The 23,536-nt window shown below is 39.5% G+C and overlaps 1 protein-coding gene across 42 annotated transcripts in view; it reads left to right on the top strand.

The window, feature by feature from the left end:
• Window positions 1-23,536, top strand: part of GTDC1 (glycosyltransferase like domain containing 1) — a 182,005-nt gene that overhangs the window by 31,838 nt on the left and 126,631 nt on the right. Inside the window, exon 1 of one of the 42 annotated variants that reach the window (XM_050711496.1) lies at window positions 22,767-22,784. The exons of the other annotated variants lie outside the window; for them this stretch is intronic. The gene's annotated coding sequence lies outside the window, so the exon portion shown is untranslated. Of the gene's footprint in view, window positions 1-22,766; window positions 22,785-23,536 lie in introns of those variants that run through there. 42 annotated transcript variants of the gene reach the window in all.

The following is a 23,536-nucleotide window of genomic DNA, read 5'->3' as shown; positions in this document are numbered from 1 at the left end:
TTGTTTTTAGTCATGTTGCCATAGGTATCAAAGCAGCTAGCTATTATCATTTCTTTGTAAGGATTTCTGCTTTTTTATATTCACGTTTCAGTAAATCAAAGGATAGGTCTTCAGGCACAAAGTGGAAGGTGTGTTGTTTTAGAGATATGCTAACATACCTGTACCGAGTCGGTCTAGGTATTGCACGTACCAGCAGCAGAGTAGATGCAATGACACAGGATTTGCATACGACAGCAGCATAATTACATACTGTGCATTCTTGGAAAATGTTTATCTTGGTTGCTAAAGCTTTCGTCTGACTTTGTTGTTTTATCTCTGCTAGCTAGATGAAGCTAGTGCAGATACTGCTGCTTGCTGCAGTTACGTGTTTGAAAGGACCCCACGTGTTTGCTGCCAGCAAGTTTTAATGATACATGCTACTTTTATTGATTTATGTTCAACTCTGCTTCACTTTGAATTGAGACATCCATTTTAGGCTCTTTGTAAGAGCCTGCGTTATTACATCTTTGGTACCTTAGAAGTGTGAAACCCTAGAAATTTAAGGAATGTGAGAAAATCCTAATGGCTGGGTTTCTGAAATGACTAAACGGCTATGCTTTTTTGTATAACTAGTGCAGTAACTAGACTTACCTAGTTACTACAATAGCAACTAGATAATCAGTCTGTAAATTCAGAGATTTTTTTCATGCAACTTTATATTTCATATGAAATACTTAATAAACGGGTCCAAGATAACAGCAGATGAAGACTTACCATGCCATGTACCAAGAAACTTTGTGTTGACTTAGACTTGTGCGTGACTTTATGCTTGTGACTGACAGTAAATTAAATGTGAGCCACTCATCTGCCTAATATTGCTATCATTCACAAAGATTTCCCCATCATGAAGATGGGGCCTTCCTATTTGTCTTCCTGTGAGCACACATAGTCAAGTTGTGGAAACAACTTAGATGAGTTGGCTTCCAAACCACTCATGCAAGTAGTGTTGCATGAAACCCGTAGAGTTTCTTGTACCAAAAAGAGAGTATTTGGGGGATGATTAGTAGATTGTAGCATCGTTTTTTACATTTGCATCTTTTAATATATATTCTTCTACTTAGTGTAGTTTTGCTAAGTAAAGGATTGTTTAGTCCTAGCTTAAAAGACTGGCTTTAAAGCTGCTTACAGTGACAGATTTTCTTTTGAAGAGTTGAATCTATTTACAGAATCTCAGTACTGTTTTTAACCAACTTCTTCACAATGTTTTCTTTCAACTTCTGAAATTCACTAGCTGCAAAGCATGTGTAAAATGTCTTGGGTCTTTGAATTGCTGTTTTATTTCACGGCTTTGCAAGTCTTGGTCTAAGTTGAAAAAAATAGTAATTTAGTGAGGAAATAGTTAATAACAAAACATTACAAATAGTGTTTGAAGAGGCTGTTAGTTTTGCCCAAGAAGTTTCCATTTTCTAGAATTTGTGCTGCCTCATTATTTGTAATACTGAAACTGCTGCTTACCAATTGTACCAATCACTTACATGAAGAAATGAAAGTAGTGTTTACAATTGTGGCTGGAAAAGACTGATTTAGAGTTAGTGGGACAAATTCTGCTTTGAAATAAAATGCTATGAACACGGAGTCTTGCACAGAGTGTCAGTAAACCCAGTCTCGGTTACTTTAACATGATTGCAAATGACATTCTTAATATTTTTTTTGAAATGGTTAACTTTAGTGGAAAGATTCTGCTTAAGCATTTTGAGAAGCAAAGTTCCTAACTAAGCTTCCTTTTTCTCTCTTAGTTGGGTGATTAACCTTGGTTTAAATGCATTCCAGTTTGAGTAATTACTCTTTTTCTACTTTAAAATTCACTCCGTAGTCTCTGAATAGGCTAATATTAGCCTTTATTTCTAGAGGAGTCTCTTGCTGGTTGCAGCCATTCCAGCATGCTTTTTGCAGGTTTTCATTGTTTTTCTAAATGTTTTGTAACCTCTGGATGTTCAGTATTTACGGATGAAAGCACCTTAAGTTATTGTTGGCTCAGATTCTCAGCACAGGTTGTCTTCTTCTGCCTGTTGACTTAAAATTGTCTTCTAGTGATTTTTCAGTTATAGGAGAATAAAAAACATCAGGGAGAAGAAGGTGGCACAAGATGATACAACTAGGGAATATTACTCTGCAGCCACTGGATCAGTTCTTGGGAACTACTGTCTGTTGGCACAATGTAGAGAAGCCATTGGCTCCCTTAATTTACTGTGTGATGCTTTCTCTCTTTACTTTGTAGGCTTGATTGTTGGTAGAAGTCATCTGGATTGAGTATTTCATTTCGTACTTTCAGTCATGCATCAGAGAAAAGCTTTTTATCATCAAAGAGCCAGGAGAAATAATTACTATTGTGTTATTAACTACAGTGTACTCCATGAACTTTAGTAGTAAGATTTTTTTGGGGAAAATACAGCTCTGTGTTTTCCACAGTTCCCTCCACCTTGCCCCAACAGACCTGTATTTTTAATGACATAAATGCAAAAAGATACAACTGTAAATTATAAGCTAGTTTTGGTAGTCAATCAGTCATCAGGGTAGTAGTTCAGATAATACTGCAAAATCAAGTAGTTTTCCAGAAAACGATACTGTAACTTGCAGATTTTTACTTTCTAAAAGGCATTGATGCTTTTGTCAAAACACTGTCTCTGTGCTACATAACGATGCGGTTCGTCTCTCTGTGAACAATGTGAAATTACTATTTGCAAGTCGCATACAGTGTTGTAACTACAAGTTCTTTCTTAGCACCGTCTTTCAGAACTTGCAGTGTGTTCTCTTTGAATATAAAGCAGTTTGGTAACACTACAAATGCTTTAGAGTGTATCAGCAAGTTGTTATATTGAAAGACTTCAAGAGGCAATACATTAAGCAAAAAGCAGTAGCGATACCTGTAGAGCACACCATACGTGCCCTTAAGCAAAAGATAATTAGTTGCTTGTATACCCATGCAAACTATCCCAAGTGTTGGTGTTTATGAATTGCAAAGATCACTGCAATACCAACTCAAGCTTCAAGCTGCTGGAGTTGTTTATGCCCATTCAATTTTTAATGTACCTATAAGATGTTTTGATGAGGGCATTTAGTCCAGAGGGATTTGTGTGCCATAATCATACCTCCAGTGAGTGAAACACAAAAGTAAGGATAGTTCTTCAAAGCATTTTAAGTGCTAACTTCCACTTCAGTATTAATAATAATCAGGAAGAACTCTGAAAATATTTTCGTATTTTGTTGGCTAAATGTGATTTGGTTGCCTTTGTCATGCTTATGGGATGATGGTCATTAAATGTGGTGAAGGATCTGCTGTTAGGTAGCCTGCAGAGTGAGAAGTTACCCACAGCTTGTGGGTATCTGATTTGCTAATTAGTCCATGCACATTCAGATGGTGTGTTTTGCACTTCAGTCACAAGAAATATTTGACTAGAATCGACTTTCCCTGCATCAGTTGGAGCGCTGGGCCACAGCGGCCTGGTCCAGCCTGTGCTGCCGCTATCTTTTGTAAAAGAGTAGTTCTGTCAGAACTGTGAGGTTTAAATAATTATACATGATGGGTGTGTTTTTGGCTAATTCATACTGTGTATGGACTATCGTGAGTTTAACTTCTCTGTGTAATCTGTATAATGCCCCCAAGAACGGCCCCTTGCAGCCCAGCCATTGCCAGGGCTCCCTGAGGTGAGCTGGAGGGGGACCTCCTATCGGCTGGGTTTGGGTGGGAAGGGAGTGAAATGTCACTTTTTTTTTAAACTGGAAGATGTTAACACAAAGTAAATCTTAAAATGTAAATTGCTTGAGTTACCAGGTTATTTGTTTAGCAAAAAAAAAAAAAACAAATTTCCTGTTGGGGGTGGGAGGAAATGCTACCTGTTCCTTTAGTTCGTTTCAGTGAATTAAAGAAGGTATTAGGAAAAAAATGAGATCATGTTGAGTATATATTACCTGAACCATATAATTTAAGTTTGAGCTATCTCCACTGAATTATAAGAGTAGGAGGAGTTTGTTAGTCACTGTGGAAGGCAAAATGTCAAAGTGACTAATGCTGTTCTAGGGAAGAAGAGATACGGTTAATTCCTGAGCAGCAGAACGGTTCTCTTAAGAACTGTGGTAAGACTATCCCCAATATAAATATAGCTAATGCTATTTCAGTATAATTACATTAGTTGTCATGGCGCTGTTTAGAAGATTACATCGCAGCATCACTTGCATGGGACGGTGCCGGCACTTCAGCATAGGTGGTAAACGTACAGCTGTCATGTTTCAAAAATGTAAATTCTGTGTTACACCTGCTGCTCTGTGACTGCAGTCAGGATAATACCACGTCAGAGGTAATGCCACACTTGTGCACGTTCCTGAGGAAGCTCAATGGAGTAGTGGCTTCATGAAGAAGAGCGTTTTTCTCCCCAGCTCTGTTGAGCTTTGGGGTAGCGGACATTGCTGAAGGCCCGGCCGTTAGGGCCAGCAGGGTGGGAGCAGCTCTTCCCTCTGGATAGGCTGGCAGAAGCAGGCCCAGTAAAGTTGTTAAAATATAGCTCCTGTAATCAAAGACTTGAGCAATTTTGGCTAGCTCAGAAGCAGCCCCGTTTCAGTCATATGCCTTTCTGGAAAACGGCCTTTTCTCATAATATTTGAAGCTAACTGGCATTTAGCTTATGCTCTGCTGTGTCGCAGATAAGAATTTTTTTAGATAATAGGAGATAATGTATCATGCATTGATAGCTTCCATCACAGTTTTTCAGTAAATCTCCTCTAGTAGCTTTTCAAAAGCCTCGATTGTGATCCAGTAGTGCAAGGAGAGCTAATTTCACCTCAGATATTTCTCACATGAGCTATTGGCAAGAGCTCTTCTGCTGGCCTTTCCTCGACTGCTTGTCTGGTTCTCGTGTCCGCTCCTTTATTCAAAATGTTATTCTTGTGCTGTAAACAAATGTGCAGTATTCACTTCTTAATTTTTGGGGGTGCAGAGTTCCTTGTTTTCACGTATAGCTAGTTATTTTCTGAAAACTTGAACACGGCCAGGCAGTCGGCTAATTTAATTCTGTCAAACGCAGTCCTGATACAACACCTTTTGTTTCTAAAATAAAATACAGTAGTTAATATATCATTTCATATCAGTGCTGCTGGAAGACACTTAGTTTGCTGATTTTGTTAAAACTGCAGCAAAAACACTTCTGTTTGCAACAAGACCTATACAGGAAATTATTTAAAATGCTGCAACAAAATAATTGCTTTGCTAATATTTAATTATGTTAAATTGGTGTTGTACAATTTCTTTAACCTTTAAACAGAAATAAAATTTACAAATAAGTGATAAGATTGATATATACAAAATACGAGTTTCACTAACATAGCTGATGCATAAAATAGCTTGAAGAGCATTCATACTTGTCACAGTTCTCTAAGAAAATATTTCACCATTGTCAAACTGAAGAAATGCAATCAGTATAGAGTCCCACCCCAAATAGATAAACAAGATTTTTTTTTCTTGAGCAAGGGGTGAGCAGTTGTTGCACAGTGTTACTACTTCTGTGATAGCTGATTCATTCCTTTAGTATGCAAATTGGAAGTATACAAGGATTCAGTACTTTTATTTAAGAAATATGCCTGCAGGCTGTATTGGTAAGCTTTAGGGAGATATCTGGTTTGGTGTGAAATAAATAGTTGTTAAAAGATCACATGACTGTGTGTCTTAAAAGATGAAAAGTGATGCTGTGAGCATTTTGAGAAAACCCTCTCGTACCTGGCATGCGCACTTGCCACTTGGTTATTTTTTCAAAGAAATCTTACCAACCCTGCAGAAAATCGCAAAGCTACAGGCTGGGTGGGGTGAGGATAGCAGCAATGTGTGAACTTCAAAATGTAAGAGACTTGAATTGCAGACACCCACAGTCCCACCCTCTTGGTGTTTGACCACTGCAGAAAATGCTCATGCTCCCGGTGGAGTTGCTTTTGCTTCAGCTTTTATCTTCAGACCATTTGAGCGCTGAACTTTCAATGAATAGATTCAAATGTCGTAATTAAGGTTTATGCACAAGCGATAGACATCCAAGTTTGAATATTTTAAATGAGATCGGAGGGGTAAGAACCTGAAAGCGTTTGAGTGAAAGATTGCTTTAGTACATGCAGTTGGTGCTGAAGGTCTGTCTTGCTAAAGAAGACAAAACATTTCCTTAAAAGCTATTTGCTGCCTAATGTAGGACACATTTTAATATAGAATTGCAAAATATAATAGCAGTTTAATAAAATTTAGGTTGTAAAATAGCTATTAGGTTAAGTCTGTCCCCTTTATATTCTCTTGTCAAAAATACTAATCAACTCTTCACTTTTTTTGCAATTCATTTGTGGTGCATTTTCTTTAATTCTTTCCTCTAATCCAGAATCATCATCCTTTCTGCAGTGGTTTCTTTGTTCAAAAAGTTTGACAGTAATAGCATGCATGTCATAACATTGTCACATCAGAAGTTAGCTCACGATAGTTGCAGAGAAGCAATGTGTCTTAGAAACATTTATTCCCTGCCTATGAATACCTGTATTTTATTTTAGGTAACTGATGAGAGGACTGTAAGCCTTAATGATCTAAGGTAATCTAACCCCCTTGCTGGCTACCTTTGGAGACACTTCAAACTACTACTGCTGCTGACTTTGAAGTATGAATCAGCCCAGAAGCTTAAATGCCTGAACTTGTGCTTCTTGTGTACATTTGGATAATATCCAATGAAATTAATAGTCCTGGTGTTTGTCTACATGAGAGTTAGCGTACTGATTTAAATAAAGCTGATCCGAACAAATCCCAGATATCCAGGTGAGGCAGCAGCAGCCTTCACCTATGCCTCCTTTTCTTTCCTTCTTACGACTCCCAAAAATGCTCTCCTGTCTTAAACTTGTCTCCTTACATTTCTTTTCTGTGTCCTACTGTTTTCATTGAGAGGGATTAGTAAAGGTAAATCATAGCTTTTGTAGCGTTAACATTAGCTTATAACATCTGTCATACTCGTCTCCTAGCTAAACTAAATACTGCATATATTTTCCCACAGCTCTTCACTTAAAAGAATTAGGCTACCTACAATGTGGTGCGGTGTTTCCAGTGAGGAAAAATCATTAATAAATGTGTATTTTCAGCACTTACAGGTTTTTATACTGTTTGCCTTCCTTGGTTGTAACTGCATGCCCGTCAGAGCAGCATGGAGGCATGCACAGGGACCCATTTTTGGTGCTGGTTGTATGGCTTTTTGGATTTAGGGCTGTAACTGAAGTCATAGCTTCTCAGGTAGTCTGAGTGGTGATGGCCTTGTGCTGCTGCTGGTGAATAGCCAGATAATAGCAATTAGGCATGGAAACCATTAAAACCATTTAGTCATGGTTCTTTTGATGACACCAGTGTCAAAAGAAACAATACACTTTGTACGGTGTTAGCAGCAGATTAAAAAAAAAATGTAATTCCTGTCAGATGTACGGGGCGTGGCTTCAACAAGAATAGCGTGTGGGTATGTGGCTTAATCTGAGCCGCTGCTCCTGCCTCTGGAAAGGCTTTTTCCCTTGAATTTGTAACTGTTCTTTTCTTCATGTCTCATCTAGAAGCAGACAAACGAAGAAGAGAATCAAATATTTTGTGGGGAGCATATGGAGGTGTCCTCACAGGCCTGGTTTCATTATGTTTCAAAGTCCTTTGGACAGACTTCTGAAAGGCAGGGTGTCTGGCAGGCTCCGGGCTGGGGAAGGGCGAGGTGCTGGGCTGCTGGAGGATCGGCTCGGCTGAGGCGTGATGGCAGCCTCCTTCGATCAGATGGAGAATTGTATTACCTAGCTCTTCTGCAGAAGTTCTTTTAGAGTCGTAAGCTGGTCATATATGGTCCTCAACAGCTTTTATTAAATATATATCTGTCTAATCATATATCATTTTATGAGTCATTGTATTTTGTTGTCATTGTGTTTTATCGAAATGGAAGCATCACCAGACAGAAAGAAGTAAGTTGACTTGTAGATCCTGGCCAGTCATGATCTGCTTTGCTGCATTTTTCAGTTACCAAAAGAAAAAAAGCTGTATTTTTATATTTGCAGGAAAGGAAGAACAGAAAATGGTATCTTATGTAAATGATGCCTATCTACATCATGGCCCATGCGCATGTGAGAGTTGGTGCTTTCTGACACTGCTTTTATTTAGTTACTTTTCTTAAGCACTTACATACTCACTTCCTATGCCTGTCTTCAGACTTTACACTTGCTGACGAAGTCTATGCTCATAATTGCTAAAACAGAAGTTAGCAGGAAATTTGAGGGTCCTTTTTTGTTGCTGAATGTGACAATATTAAGATGCACTTCATTTATATATTCTGCTTTTCTTAGGTAGTGATTTCCTTCTTTATCTAAGTAATGCTATTAACAGGAACAGGGCTTTGAACTGTCATTTCATACTACTTGAAGTTAATTGCTAGAAAACCGGGGCTTTCTTGTTTATATTAACCAGTTTTATATAAAGTGCATCTCCTTACTGAGGCTGTCACTGTGAGGTAGGAATAACTACAGTAGACTGAAGAACAGAGCAATTGAGCCTTTGATCATGTGAAAATGTAAGCATGTGTTGAACTTCACGCTTGAGCATTCCCACTGGCTGCAGAGGGCTTATGCGGCTGAATTTCAAGGGTCCAGGGCTTGATAGAGGTTTGAGAAGTCCTTAGCAGGCTCTACAATAAAACCCAGATATCCTATCAAGCCAGGATGCTTTAATTCTGCTCAGATTGCTTAGTAGGCAGAGAGTCAGGAAGATAATATATTTTTAGCTTTTAAATTCAAAGAAACCTTTCAGTTAAAGGAATTCTTGACCATTTCAAATGCTGTTACTGCAGTGTTTACGCTGAATGGAGAGGAACAGTATGATTTTGATTTTTCTTATCCTCTTGGACTAGAGGAAAAACTATCCCATTTACTTTGTATTGTTGCAGTTTAAAACCTCAAATGGTATAGTTTTTGTTTACTATTGCTTAGTAATTTCTCTGAAATTACAAGAAAAACAGGCCTTTGGAATTGTGCGTAGAACAACTCTCATGTCAACACTGATATGGCAAGAGGTTGCTTTCAAAATAATTGCAGAGGATGATCTGAGTTAAAATTCCTTATCTGCAAAGTCAGAGAGATTTGTATGAGTTATTTTCCATACTATTGGAGGCAACGAAACACAAAACTCGTGATAGTTTTTATGTTGATTTCAAAGTCAAAGAGAAAACAAGGGTCACATCTCAAGAAGGGAGAAGTCTCTGTTGGGTCATAGGATAATTCAGGTTGGAAGGGATGTGGGCAGCCCATCTAGAGCGGCCCCATGCTCAAAGCAGGGTCAGCCCCGAGCACGTGACACTCAGGTCCAACAGAGTAGGCAGTTATGGAACACCTAGGTATTGCATGGTCTTTTTCTGTAGTGTGGATCTTCTTCTTGGTGGCAGTACCTCCAGGTGTGGCAAATGTTTTCTAGGACTATGTTCTGGGATTGCGTATAAAAATCCATGAGTTTATATAATTTTTCCTAGAGCCAGCGTTGTTTTTGTTGTAGGCATTCTTCTCTTTGTCTGCAAAGATTTAGGAAGTTTAATAGTTACTATGAACTACTTACAAATGTATCATTTCTACAAAGAATTGAAAAAGCTTTTTTTTTTTTTCCTGCTGGCATTTGAAAAGCAGAAAAAAACTGACTACTACAACAGAATTTTATTAATGAATGATTTACACTGGTTCCAGCTGTGACCATGTGATTAGTCCTTCACTAAGCAACAATGGGTATTTTCTTTCTGCTTTTATTTGATTTCCAAGAATGTGTCATCTGTTACATAAACTGCTGCCAGTATACCCCATGTAAACTGGTATTTTTTATTTCCCTGAAGCGCAAAATGAATACCCACCCATATCCTTCTGGAAATACTGTTTTAAATGAATTGGGAATTTTATTGGCTATATCTGATTCACCATGCCAAAATCATAAAACTTAAAATATTCGTTAAGCACACTGGACTGTAGGATGCCTTGTTCCCTGGTAGTGTAAAAGATAGATTATTTTCACTTTTACATTTCTATCTTAATATTTTATTACAGCAATACAATGTGTGATAGAGGTGGACAAGCCTACAGATTGAAATGTGGATAGTCCAGATTGTTCCTTTCCCTAGACCATATGGTGTAGTTCTAAAAGCCTTTTGTATGCTGTCTGTTCAGTTAATTGTAAACTCAGTCTTTAACGTACCTTAAAAAATGCGATATATGTGAATCAAAAGTCAGCATATCCTGCGGTAAGTAAAGTTTGCTAAAATATGTGTAAAATCACAGTCCCGAGTGCTGGTCTCTGGGTAGATTTTCTTTTAGTGGAGAATTAGAAAGTCTCTCACTGTTTCGTGATAGCGATGTTAGTATGTGTGTATGGAGGGACAGGTTTTTCCATTTCTTCCTCGGGAAAGGGGGAGATTTTGGTATATAATGAACATTTCGTAATATTTTTGCTTGGCAGACAGCTCTGCCAGTGGGTGATGTGCAGGAACATCGAAGATTTCTGACAGAGGGATGGTAGGACTGCTAATACACCTACACACGTTTCAGCTTCTGATGTTCCTGGTGTTTCTCTGATGTCTAAGAAGCTTGTGTTCACACTTTGTTCTGATGTGGCCCAGTGCTGGGTTTTAGAAGAGCAGAACCAAGTCTCTCTCTGGGCTTTCGTATGCCACAGTGAAGGTCATTTACTAGTCCTCACAAAGTCAAGCAATTACTAGGGAGGCAAAACATTTTTTTTAACATAATAAAGAGTTAAAAATTAATTGATAGGTTCAGAAGCACTTTTATTTTCTAATATTGTCTTATGTAGCATAAGAAGCTATTTGGAAGAAGTAGCTGATTTCAGTGAAGCTTGATGCATATAAAGAGGAAAAATCCAAAAGAGCAGGAGTCTTTCACTGAAATTGCTCTTCTGTGGGTTCCAACCTGTTTTTAAACATTGAGAGTGTTTGCTCATTAGTGGCGTTTTCAGTGGTAGGCAAGGCTCACATCGTTTGTGGCTTTGTAGATAAAAATTCACTTTAAAAAAAATCCAAAACATTGGAATCAAGTAAAAAGTAAATGACGGTAGTGGAGAGTGCGACTAATGTGCTCTGAGAGGCCTCTCCTAATGAAACGTATTGATCTCTGCTGCATATCTGAAGTTTTCAAAGGATTTCAGATATTCATTCTATCACCAGCTGAATGCAAAGGGATGGGTAACCTTAGGGAATATTAGAAAGGAAGAAAACCCAACTTTCTTTTTTTTTGCTAGCAGATACCAAATAATGTAACTCTGGACCTTTGTTAAGCCTGAAGAAATACTGAAAGCTTCAGTAAGAGTTTTCTTGAAACAGGAACAAATAATAATCAGTAGTATAGTGCATCTATTTTGTTCCATTAGGTTGTATGCTTATTGGGAAAGTGTAAAAGTAATAAAGGTAAATAGCATGGTAAGTAAACAGCAAAAAGTTCTTCTGTTGGAGAACTACAATTTTTCTTTTTGCTTAGAAGAACCTACTTCTTCTGAAATGTCAGCTTTGCAGAATGATGAAAAGGGATAGACTTCTTTGTGCTGCAGAAGTAAACGTGGATCCTGCTCGGCCAAGGTATGATCAGGGGCTGCAGTGTGCCATGGTGTCATCCGTGCCACTGCCACCAGTGGCATCCTGCTTCCATTCCTAGCGTTTTGGCTGGAGCAAGAAGGCAGTGGAAGCAAGTATCTGTGGGCAGAATTTTCCTTGTCACAATCCAAGTAGTTCAGAAGCTTTGAAATGCAAGAAACCACACATAATGTTTGAAGCATCCAGCTGTAATTTTGAGAGCTGAAAGAGAAGGCAGTGGCTGAACATTTGTTGCAGCTTCCATCTGATGAGAGCAGTTCTCAAAGCCTCTGAGTTGCCTCTTACAGAAAGTAGATGAATAACAAAGGTACCTATTTTTGCTGTACTCTGGCAAACGTTGACTGTCTTCATTAAAGCAGCTAGTACAAACATGATGTGCTAACTTGTGTGAGTTAAAACAAAACACCTAATTTAACTGTTAACTTGGTTCCACAATATGAGAAATAATAATTTAAAAAATACATAAAAATCTTCTTCCAGAAAAATGTACTGTTCTTTTTGTCAAAAAATCTTTATTTTAACAGCTGTTTCTTTAACTTGAGTGGTGTACATGCCTATTCACAAACAGTTATTAATGATGTCAGCTTGACTTGTAAGACAGCAGAGTCAGGCTGCCACTTCTATGGACTTACAGGTAGGTTAGGTTTGTGAAAACATACAAAAATCTTTGGCTGATTTTGAGGAATGAAGCTTTTTCAGCAAGGCTCATGATAAAGATTTTAGCATTTTTAAAACTAGGTTGGGCTCTCGTGCTTTTTGGACTAATGAATGAATATATCGTAGAAATAGTTTCATGGGATGGTACAAGCCTGTTCTGTAGTGGTACAGAAGGCAGTAAGAGGAGAGTGTAAGAGATTGTTTGTAAAAGTGTTTGAGACAATTTGAGTGAAGAAGATTTAATGGGGATGTGAGGCAGGAGATTAGGTGAGGAAAATAAGGCCAGGGGAGCTGTGAAGTTGTGCTTCTGGAACAGTGAAGAAGGGATTGTATTGAAACTGAAGTTTGAAGAGTGAAGCAGGATGGGGAAGGAGAAGAACATTTAAGAGTGTAGACCAGGCAGATAGGAGGGATGGTGCAGATGTCCATATGCAAGAAAAAGTTGACAGTGAGGAGAGTCTGAGACAAGATTAATCATGCATCTCCTCGAGGTAGCAGCTGACATGCTGTTTGTCCTTTATAGGTGCATCCTTTATCATGTAACTGAAAAAAATTAAAGAAGGAAAAAAGATGATGTAGGATTAAGATAATTACAACAGAAAATAATTAGAAAAGAAGGTAAAAGAATAAGAAATAGAAGCCATTAAGAAACATACATGAGAAGAGGAAATAGGGGATTCAGTCATGAGAAACAGTTCATATGGTTTCAAGAAGTGTGGATATTCCTTCTGAGGATGGAATTCATCAGCTAACCAGATGAAGAATGATACTAATATAAGATACAAAATTTCATCTAATTTTCATCTCAGAAAGAAAACAAAATAATGAAAGTACAATCTGGGTGAAATACGTATTTGTGTTTTCTTATTTCTTACTAGGATTCATGCTAATGAGAAATTAACACTGTTGTTTGAAAGAAAATTTTTCATGTGTGGTAAAATGGCAATCAAATTCCTACCAGTTTAAAAGAGCACGTGTGTGTTCTGGTGGTTGGAAGGAGGGAATTGAGGAGTCACTGCTCCTTGCTTCTGCTCATGGCTTTACTATAAAACTGCTGTTGGAAAGTTGTGCAAATGACAATTTTAAATTTGTTTTCACATCTGGAAGGTAGAGAAAGCAACACCTACTTCCCTCACAGGAGTGTTATAAGGCTTTTAATTGTTTGTTAAGCTCTTTGGCATTTTTGAATGAAGGTGGATGAATGAAAGCTCTTGTTAATTATGAGAAACACTGGGCAGAAGGTATAGTATGATTTTGGGGTTGGAGGGAGGAGATGGAACAGTTACATCTTGTTGTTTAAAGCATATTTTAAAACAATTGCAAATTTTTGGCTAGAAGCTGTATTATCATCAGGTTTGTTTATCAGATCCAAGCATTTTCTTACAGTTAGCTGGTAATTGGAATACCTACGTAGATCTAGTAGTGGTTTTTTCCTGTAAAGATAGTTTAGGACTCCATTGACTGGGAACAGTTGTATAGATCATCTCTAGTCCCTTATCTCCTTCATGATCAGATGAATTTGTTGTAGTTTACTTACATTAACAAAACCAAACCAAGTACTTCTGTTGTCAAACTCTGTCAAGGTTTTCAGGAGGGTCAATGTGGTTCTTAGAGGCCGTAGACTTCAGAATAGAAGTCAACAGGCAACAATAATGGTAACAAGCGCGTGAAATTCTGTGCATGTCTGAGTACATGTGGATACAGAATAATTCTTAACAACCCAGTAATATGGTCAGAAGAAAATTTTGCACAGAAGTAATCAACTGAGCTATTGTTGAATGATAAGAAAATCAGTGGAGGGGGGATAAACCTCACTAAAATTCGGCTTTTTTCCTCTTCAAAATCAGCACGGTGTAGTGTGGTATTAAAAACAACCTTTATAGTTACGGTCAAAAGAAATGGTGTGTATATTTGCTAGCAAGTTTCTTAGAATTGCCGGTGCCTGTAGACACACACACTTTACAAAGGTAGTGGTGTGTCAGCAACATCACAGGTGTCACCACAGGCAGGCGTTACAAATGTCAGCAGTATGTAAGTGGCAGTTATAAATAAGCAAAACCATGCGAATTGGTCTGCGTTTGTTCGGCACCCATTACACACCTTCAGTGTGCTGATGCCTAGCGGCTGGCTGAGTACCTCGTGTGTTTTCAAAGTACGCTAAACATCAAGTGGGGTACGCAGCTTGAGAAGAAAAAGAGCTTTAAAGAAAAAAGGCAGACTTTTTTTCCAACTCATTCTTGCAATGCCCAAGAAAATACTCACATGAGTGCGAAGAACAGCTGCCTATAGACTCGAGGAAGAATCGCTTCTGGATCTCTTGTCCGTGCTCATTCAGAGCTGCGGGAGGAAGGCAGAGTGCTGCAACTCTTCAGGGCAGCTTGAATCAGCTCGCATGAATATTGCCCTCTCCAAGGATATTGGCATGCAAAACACATTTTGTTCATTTTGCCGCATTTGAATGCACCTCACAAATAGATTCGTAGCCGTTTTGAGATGTACAGACGGCGTTTGGATTAGGGTCTCTTTAGCGGGAGTTACTAATGCATGCTCCATGCAGATAGGTGGCAATAACTCCTTTCCTCTTCCAAAAGCGCTTGTTTGGTACGGCTTCATTTGCATACCCCGTTTGCATCGCATTACACTGCATATATTTGCTGGAGGCAACTTACCTGTGCGAGCACAGCATCAGGCTGTGGTCAGACCAAACATCCTCTGCTTGTTTTGCCCCCTTCCCCTTTTGCTTAATTGTATCTCCAGTACTGAAACTGGGAGAGCGAAGCGTCTTCCAGAGCTACTTGGGATTTAAATGAGTGATGAAGGTGCTATCCTTCAAGTGTGTACATCTAGGGGATTTCTGTGGGGCCAGCCTCAGCTTGAACAGGGCTGGGGAGATCAGATCTCATAAGGCTCAGAACGAGCTGAACTGCTTCATCTGTAATAAAGGCCTGTACAGCAATTCTTGTAGCTATTAAGGGCAGAAGTTTATGAAGATGGAAAACCTTTCACAACTGTTTTCCTTCATCATCTGGAAGGCAACTCTGAAATTTCTTGGTACCTGAATTCACCACTGGAGTTCTAGTAAAGACAAAGAAACACTTTAAGATTGCGTTTTTATATTTTCCATTTTTAAGCTTTATTTTATATAAATGATTCCAGTTCACCTTAACATGTTATTTCTGTTCTGTGGCTTGGTTAATAGGCAAGAAGTTTTTGTTGTCTCAGTGTTTGGTGTATTGGGGCAGAAACCCTCCACAATGACCAGTTTGTGGCTTTCATCTAGAGCAGCAATAAACACCGCAGGTTTTGCAGGAGTACTGGCAAGTCAGTGTAATTTCTGGTCAGCACTTGCTAGGACTGTTTTGAGTCTTGGTGACTACCTGACATGTTTTCGTGTGGCTGCTGTTGTTCCTCAGGCCTACAAGAGGTGCTTATGGCTGCTGTGAATTTTTAGCTGATGTTCCTGCCAAAAATTTTCAAGTGGCCAGAAGAACTGCACAGTTGTTAACTCCTTAGCACGAGTCGGTACAGATCTCTAACTTGCTGGTGAAACTTGTGATCTTTGACTTTGAAACGAAGAAGTGTCAATATAAGCACAGAGCTCACATCTATGAGGTGTGAGCGGTATTCTCGCGGTGGCTTGCAATGTTATTTCTGGCATTTCAGAGTAGCAGCAATGTCAGTAACAGCACCTACCAATAGTCGGCTAAACTTCAGTTGGATCTCCCAGTAATGACCTTAAAATAGTTCCTTCATCTGAGCTCCGCAAGTCGAGATGCTTTTTCCCTGCACCACAGTAGCCATGGCCATTACAAACCATTTTAAATTCCCACTTCTTAAACTTGTACCTGTTTGCAGGAGGAGCCTGCTGGGTTCTTCGGTGGTTAAAGTTTGATAGCTTGTGCACGACTGTCACTCTGGTTTTGCTGAAGAAGCTGTGCAATTTTGATAAGGATTTTCAGATTTCAGAACGAAAGTGTTTGGAGCACGGCCAGTTGACTCAGAGGCAGGGTAAATGCTTTTCAGACTCCTTTAGACATGTAGAAAAGTGCTTCTCAAGTGACACTAAAGCTAAAATCTTATGTGAATTTTACTAATGGGTTCATTATTTATAATGAAGGAAAATCCAATAAAACTGGTTTTAGCTTTTTCGTTGAAGACTGCAGTGCAGCTCGTATGCTATAGCCAGTTTTTGTCCTGTGCAACAAAGCTGAAGTTTTTAAGGCAAGGTCTTTCAGATAGTAATGTTTTTAATGGTGCTTTTCTAATTCCAGCCATCTGATAACCTTCAAGGAAAAATGTTATGTCTTGATGGCCAGGCTTCTTCATCCTCTGTGCATGTCCTTGCCTTGCTGTTACCTGCAGCGGCGCTACAAGCAGCCACTCATGCTTCATGTCTGCTAGGGCTTCCCCCAGACATGACTATTTATTCCTTTTTCAGGTTCTGTATTTAAAGATCATGTAGAACCTAAGCTTGTTTACAAAATAAGCTTCCCAAACAGACTGTTTTGAGATGCTTGTGTATTGCTTTGATTCATGAAAAGAAGTGTTTCCTGAAATGTTCACCATCTCAATTGACAGATGATCGCAGACAGCCTTACTTTAATTCGTGGCAGTGTTTTCCAGCTTCTTGTGATACGTATATCCATAGGTACCTCCCAGCGGAGGAGGCAGACCCCTATCATTTCTCCTACTTTCACTGCAAAATAAAATGCAGGAATCTGCTTTTCTGCATTGCTTTAAGCAAATCCTTGGAGGCCTTTCACAGACTCCGAAGGCTCCGTGGCCAAGTGAACGAAAACAACTGACTGAAGTCATTAGGTTGGCTGTCCTGGTGTCAGCGGCGATGTTGGTAGACACTTGCAGTGCACTGTCGGAACGTGCTTTGGATGTGCTCCGAAGCCTTTGATACTGCCTCAGCCCCTTCAGAGGGCTTAGTCTAGACTTTATAGTGCAATTATTTACAGGAAACATAATGCTGCGCCACTAAATAAAGTTGGCAACTCTAATTGCACTAGATTTATAAATCGATGCGGGTAACATATCTTTCTGTATGCGAAGCTGGAAATAGGAAAAAATATTCTTAAAATGGAAAAATATGTTTAGGGCTGTATGAAGTCCCCCTTTGATGTCGCGTGACATTTACTATTGAATCTGAGAGTTTTCAAGTGGTTTCTGAAAGAAAAAACATGATCCTGCCTGGACAGGAGTTAATGAGATGTATTCCTGTGTTCGTAGGGTTGTAGTACGAAGCGTTGCTTCGGTGCTCTCTTGAAAAGGCGAGAGTTGTACGAATGGAAGATCAAAAATTGTTTCCTCTATTGAATTCAAATTGTACTTAATAGTTAACTTTTTTTTGCCTTAATGTTACTTTATGAATTGGAAGAACATCACATCCAGACTATTGCGAAGATCTAATACTTTAATGTTGCTTCTTAAAAACAAATGAAAATCTGATGAGTTATTCTCTTCTCTTAGGTAAGCATTTTGTAGGTTGGCCAAATCCGCATGATTATCACACTAAATTGTTTGTGTTGCAGGTTTTTATGTGAATAAAATGGCAGATACATTTGGCACACCCGTTAGGGTCCAGAATAAAATTCCACAGTTGAATTTTGTTTTGAAGTAACCTTACTGGAGTGTGTTGTGAAGTGACACGTTTGTCCCTTAGTAATACTTCTCTGTGGGGGACTCCTCCCAGATTTCACAGCAGAACTAGAGCTGACAGTAGAACTCATCCCATCCTTTTTATTGACTCAAGGTGTGACTGAAGATGCAGATCCTTTCATCACATATTCAAATGGATAGTTCCTGACTGTAAAATAAATCTGGCTTGTGCCCACTCAAAAGTTGCTGCCAAACATCTCAGGCTACCAAGCCTAATGTTTAAATTAACTCTTGGAGTCCCAGCTTTTGTACAAGAAGCGTGTTTTAAAGGGCTAAATAAATCCCAAACTGCCATGATAGAGAAACAATTCAGTATTTATTGTTTAAGGTTTTACCGCTTCCAATTTACTGTAGAAAACAAACTTTCTGATGTAGGATGCTTTTATTAGCATGCAGAGCAGTTAATGGTGGCTTCTAACACGCGGTTGGTCTTTCAGTTAATTAGCTAATATGAACTATAGACAAAACTTTTCAAATATAATTAAAATGTTCCCATGTAGTTTTTTAAAAGTATCTATGTGCTTAAACTGGATACAAATGCAGGTTGTAATGTGTACCTTTCTATACAAAAACTGGTCTGAAGCCCAGAGTGTGTGGAGCCCATTTCTCATCATATTCCTAATAAATTGGAGGAATTTCAACGTGCCAGCCTATTATTAACCAGCCTGGTGCTTTTTCTGTAATAGGGAACTAGCAACTAATATGTCTCCTGTCAAGTTTAAAAATAGCGCTACGTCTCCCATTACCACACCTATTAGTTCCCTATCCACTCAGAGAAATTCTAAATCAAGTTTTTCATCTATTTAAACCTAATGGAAGGCTTAGGATCACAGATGTTATCAAATTTATAGCAATAAGTACACTACTGAAAAAGATGAGTCTTGAAAACTGTCTTGAGCCTTCAAGAGTCATAAACACAGTCCAAAAAAGTTGGGTAAAACCAATGTGCCGTAAACCAACATTAGCAGTCTCTGTTAAACTGAGTTATCGCTATTCCAGGCTTTTGAGTTACATGGCAAATGGGAGCTTATAATTAACTGTTAAATCAGAGTAACTAATTTTCTACCAATTACAATTGCTAACCATGCATTTGCTGGTTATATTCTCTTATTAGATCTATTATTTTTGCTTTTGAAAAGCCTGTTACTGGATGATGAGCTACCCAAAAATCAGAACATTTTGTGAAGATGATTGATTGTTCAATACCTAGTGCTGTGTAGTGAACTCATGTATACTTCTGTAAATATATTGGGACCATTAAAAGGAGGAATAGGAACAGACTCAATGGAAGAGTAATCCTGTGTGCTGGCAATGGGTCCTTATGGCTATGGTCATTTCCCCAGCAGAGCCTGGGCCCTGTTTCTCCATCACACCTCTTCTTTGACTTTGCCCATTCTCTTTTGGCTTAGAAATCAAGAAAGCTTTCTGCTAATTAAATACCAGAAATATTTGATTTGTCTTTTTCAGGCTGTACGTGCAAAAATAGTTTGCAGGTGGTGTTTGGTTACCCTCGTGCCATACCCCGAATAGTACTTAGTTTCACGTACACTACTTAGGAGGTCAGTTAGAGACACGCAAACCAAGTTGTGTATTGTAATTGCTGTTCACAATGTAATGCGAATCAGGAGATTGGTCAGTGAAATTTTCCTGCAACTGTTTCCTGTGAGTGCTGTGCTCCAAAGGGAGACGTGTACTTCCCCGCCGAGGCAGTGGGGCTGTGTGTGGTTTGGAGTTAACCATAAATGTGATGCACAGATGTTTTTCTCAACTGGAAAAAAAAAAAGCAATAATTTACTTTGTGATACAGATTAAGATCTTCAAAGATTTTGATTGAGGGTGGCTAGAAGTATAGATGGAAAGTACTCATGACAATCTTAGACTATGTCAAGAAAGAAGGTGAAAAGAGAAAATGTCGATGATTAAACTTCCTTGCTTTCTCATATCTGAAAGAAAAAAATAACAGCATGAAATGATGAAGGCCACTAGTGCTTTTATATAGATAAAATAATAAAGCGATGGAAATGAAAATACTGAGTTTTAAAACGCATACTCTGCATGTGCATTAACAGCTTTTTCCTAAGGATTTATAGCAGCATTGTTTACTTAGCATGCTCAGGATAACGTACAGATCTTACAGCATGCTACTTTTTAAATATGTAACCCCCAAAAGGAGCCATGACAGTCCCTTGTGTCAGGGTGTCTCCAGATTAACAGCTGTGGGACATCTCTAAACCGTAACTTCTGAGTCCTGCTGTTGTATTTCAGGGCTGAAAGCACAGATGTACAAACCGAGCCCTGCAATCCTCACAGTGTGCTTTTTGGTTAAGATCACAATGCTTTTAAAATTCTACTGTTTGCAATATCTTGCTGAAATCTAGCAAGAATAAAGGCTGCAAGAGCAAATGCGTTTCCTTTAGGAAGCCGTGGATTGCTGCCACTTGTCAGCAGGTGAGCAGGGATTCGGGTGTCAAACAAGTGGTCCTCAAGGTGCTCCTATGGGGGACGCAGCTTAGAAGCTGGAGAAGTTGAAGTCATGCTGTGGATTTGGGAGGAATTTAGTCTTAAAGTTTACGAATCTTAGTGCATGGTTCTTCTATGGTGGGCCTGCAGCCTGTGACGGAGGCAAGCTTCTGACTGCTAGCGGCTGGTCTCAAATTTTGGGATGAGGAAGCTGGGGAGGAGTCGTACTCATAAGGGTTACTCATCCCATCCCCTCTGCTGTCATGGTAGCCTCTGGTACTGAACACGAATTATCCACAGTTGTTGTTCTGGGGTGGGATATTTCTGCATCTGCGTTGCTCGCAGTCACTCCAATAGCGAAAAGCAGGTTTTAAATAAGAACCCTATAGGCTGTGAGATGGAGGAGTCTGCTGGGCCCTGAACCAGCCACGTGATTTGTATGTACATCACCTCTTTGCCTGCTGCCAGAGGGAAGGCAATACTGCAGAAAAGCTTGAAACGTAGAAAATCTTTTAAAATATATTTAACTTAAAAACTTGACTTAAAAGTTTGTCATTGGGACTGGTGGTAGAGCCTGTAAGTGCGCTATGAGTGGTCTGCCAGTAGCCATCCATGTGGGTTTTGCATCAGAATGAAAGTGACTCACACGTGTGAGAGCACGACTTGTCGAGCACGAGAGTGGGACCCGCAAAGCTCTTACTTTGAAAGCGAGTTTAAAAATTAACAATTAACTGCATGTTTTGAAGCGTATTACAAGCAGCTGATTTTACAGCGCGTCTTAAAATAGCCCATAGAAGAATGAGTTAGCAGTCCTTTAAGCAACTACTTCAAATAAGGGCGGTGAATAAGCTTGATCCTGAAAGGGATTTTGAGGCAGAGTTCACAGCTGGGAGTACTTACCTGGCTGGGACTGCTGGGACTGTGCCATTTTCCCCTAGTCACTCTGCTTGGGTTTTTGGCTGGGAGCTGACTGCCAGTGTAACGAACACAGTCTCAACGAGCATACACGTAGATCGTAAGCAAAGTGACATAAAATTCAGTATTTGAGTATTTGGTGAAATAAAAGCAGGCGGTGCAGTGCAGCCTGCCTTCAGGGTAGCAGTCGTGTAGGTGCGTGCAGCTCTTAGGTGGTGGATGGGTCAAAGTGTGGTTTCTGGGTGTCACCAGCAGATTAATGCTGCTGCAGATGTCCAAGTAAAGGTGAACAGTTCTGGTTTACCACTTTCTCAAAAGAAGTAGCTATTTCTTACTTTTTCCAGGTGATTTATATAAAAGATAAATCAAGTGGCGTTCTCACTTGGTGCAGATGTACAGTTCAGTAATGACTTACCCCCGGTACTTTTGGGTGATGTAAATACAAGTTAAATTTTGGTCAAACATTCAAGATGCAGTTGTGCTAAAGGTACAGCTCCGGGGTTTCTGTGAGTCATTGCCGTGAGTAGGAGGGCACCGCGGCCGCTTTCAATGTAGGTTACTGTGTGCACGCTGCCTCGAGCCTTACGCCCTGCGTGTGTGTACGGTGCGGGGCTGGGAGCCAGACGGGGCAGGGGGCACGGCGGTGGTGGCCCTTTGGGAAATCCCATCTCACCAGGACGTGGAGCACTGAAAGGTTTTACCCGTAATAGGCATTGCAGCATATTTATCCGAAATCATCAAAGGCTGCAGGTTTGTTTATGTACACAACGCATACCTGCTGGCTTTTGTAGCCAGCTGAGTGTGCTCTGGATACGGCGGTGGAATAAATTTCTCATGTGTGTGGGACTGTGACCGTTGAAACAATCATTACTGAAACCGTATACCTTATTTCCTGTAACTAATAGCAGCTCTCTACCTATGGAATATATTAACAGTTATTCCCTTGGTTTTGGATTGTTGCTCAACTATTTGGTTGGACAGCTATTTGCACACGATCTGTAATTTATGTTGTCTGAGTACGTCAACGAACAGAGCTAATTATGGCTTCCTGATGTGAGCGGTGCTGATGCTTGTGAAACCACACTTCTGTGTCTAAGACAGAGCGAATGTATGTTCCTTAATAAATCATGGAAAATGACGAGTTTTCTCTACCTAGGCTGGTTAACAAAAAAAAAAACAACTTCAGTTGGTGTTTACGTAGAGTTTAAAATGAAGTGATGGTTTCTGTGGCTAGTTGAACAGTTAATTCTTCCGTGCCTTTAAAATAAATAATTACTGCTCTGTATAGAATAGAAATTTATGTATTCATTTTTACAAACGGGCCCGTTTAGGGACTTGCAGCGAGTCCAACACTTACTGTTTTGCTGCAGCAGCTCACCTTGTGGCAGAGTGACAAAGTCCTGGACGAGCATCACTGAGAGGTGCTGACTGACTTACGAGAAGTCTCACGAGGTACCTGAATTTATCAGCACCTTACCATACCTCTGTAATAGTCACGTAGCTAACACCGTTACTGCTTAGCAGCCTTTTCTTATCCCAGCTGGTTTTTGTTAACGTCTGTCCTGAGGAAGGTGCTGCAGCATGCGGATGGGGTACATGCAGTGCAGGGCATTTTGCAAGCGCCCTGGTGCTGTGCTCCCGAGGCTGGGGCTGAGCTGCTGGCTCCGTGGAGAGGAAGCCCTGTAATGGGAAAGGGGAAGCAGTTCTGTTTTTCTAACGTTTGTTGTTTTCTTTGAAATGGGTAAAAGAATACCTGGAGTGATTTATATTTAATTGAGGATCACATTCCATCAGATACGGTGAATGTTCTCAGGCCATTTATCATCTGTGTCTTTTTGAGACCTCCACGGAGCATATAGTACATATTTACCTTAACTTGGCTAGGGTAAGGGAAATAAAGCAAAAATAATAGATGTTATTTTTGTGTGTGAACAAAACTGGAAGCCATGTGGATGAAATATGAGGTAAATGACTCTGTCCTGCCTCCTCCGTGACTTTTTAAATACAAGGAATTACTAGTTATGTATAATGCAATTTCCTTTGCATTATCAACGTATGTTTTTAAAACTTGCAGTTCAGTGGCTGGCTTTTTTGTTGTTGCAGATTAGTCAACCCCTGAAGTAACCACGACATGTATTGTGCTGCCACCATTGTTTAGTAGTTTCATATTTAAGTAGCATCTTAAAAACAAAAAACAAAACACC

This window comes from Cygnus atratus, chromosome 6, assembly GCF_013377495.2.
Source record: "Cygnus atratus isolate AKBS03 ecotype Queensland, Australia chromosome 6, CAtr_DNAZoo_HiC_assembly, whole genome shotgun sequence".
Classification (NCBI taxonomy): domain Eukaryota; kingdom Metazoa; phylum Chordata; class Aves; order Anseriformes; family Anatidae; genus Cygnus; species Cygnus atratus.
Note: the sequence above shows the minus strand (reverse complement) of the source record. Positions and strands in the feature narration are given on the sequence as shown.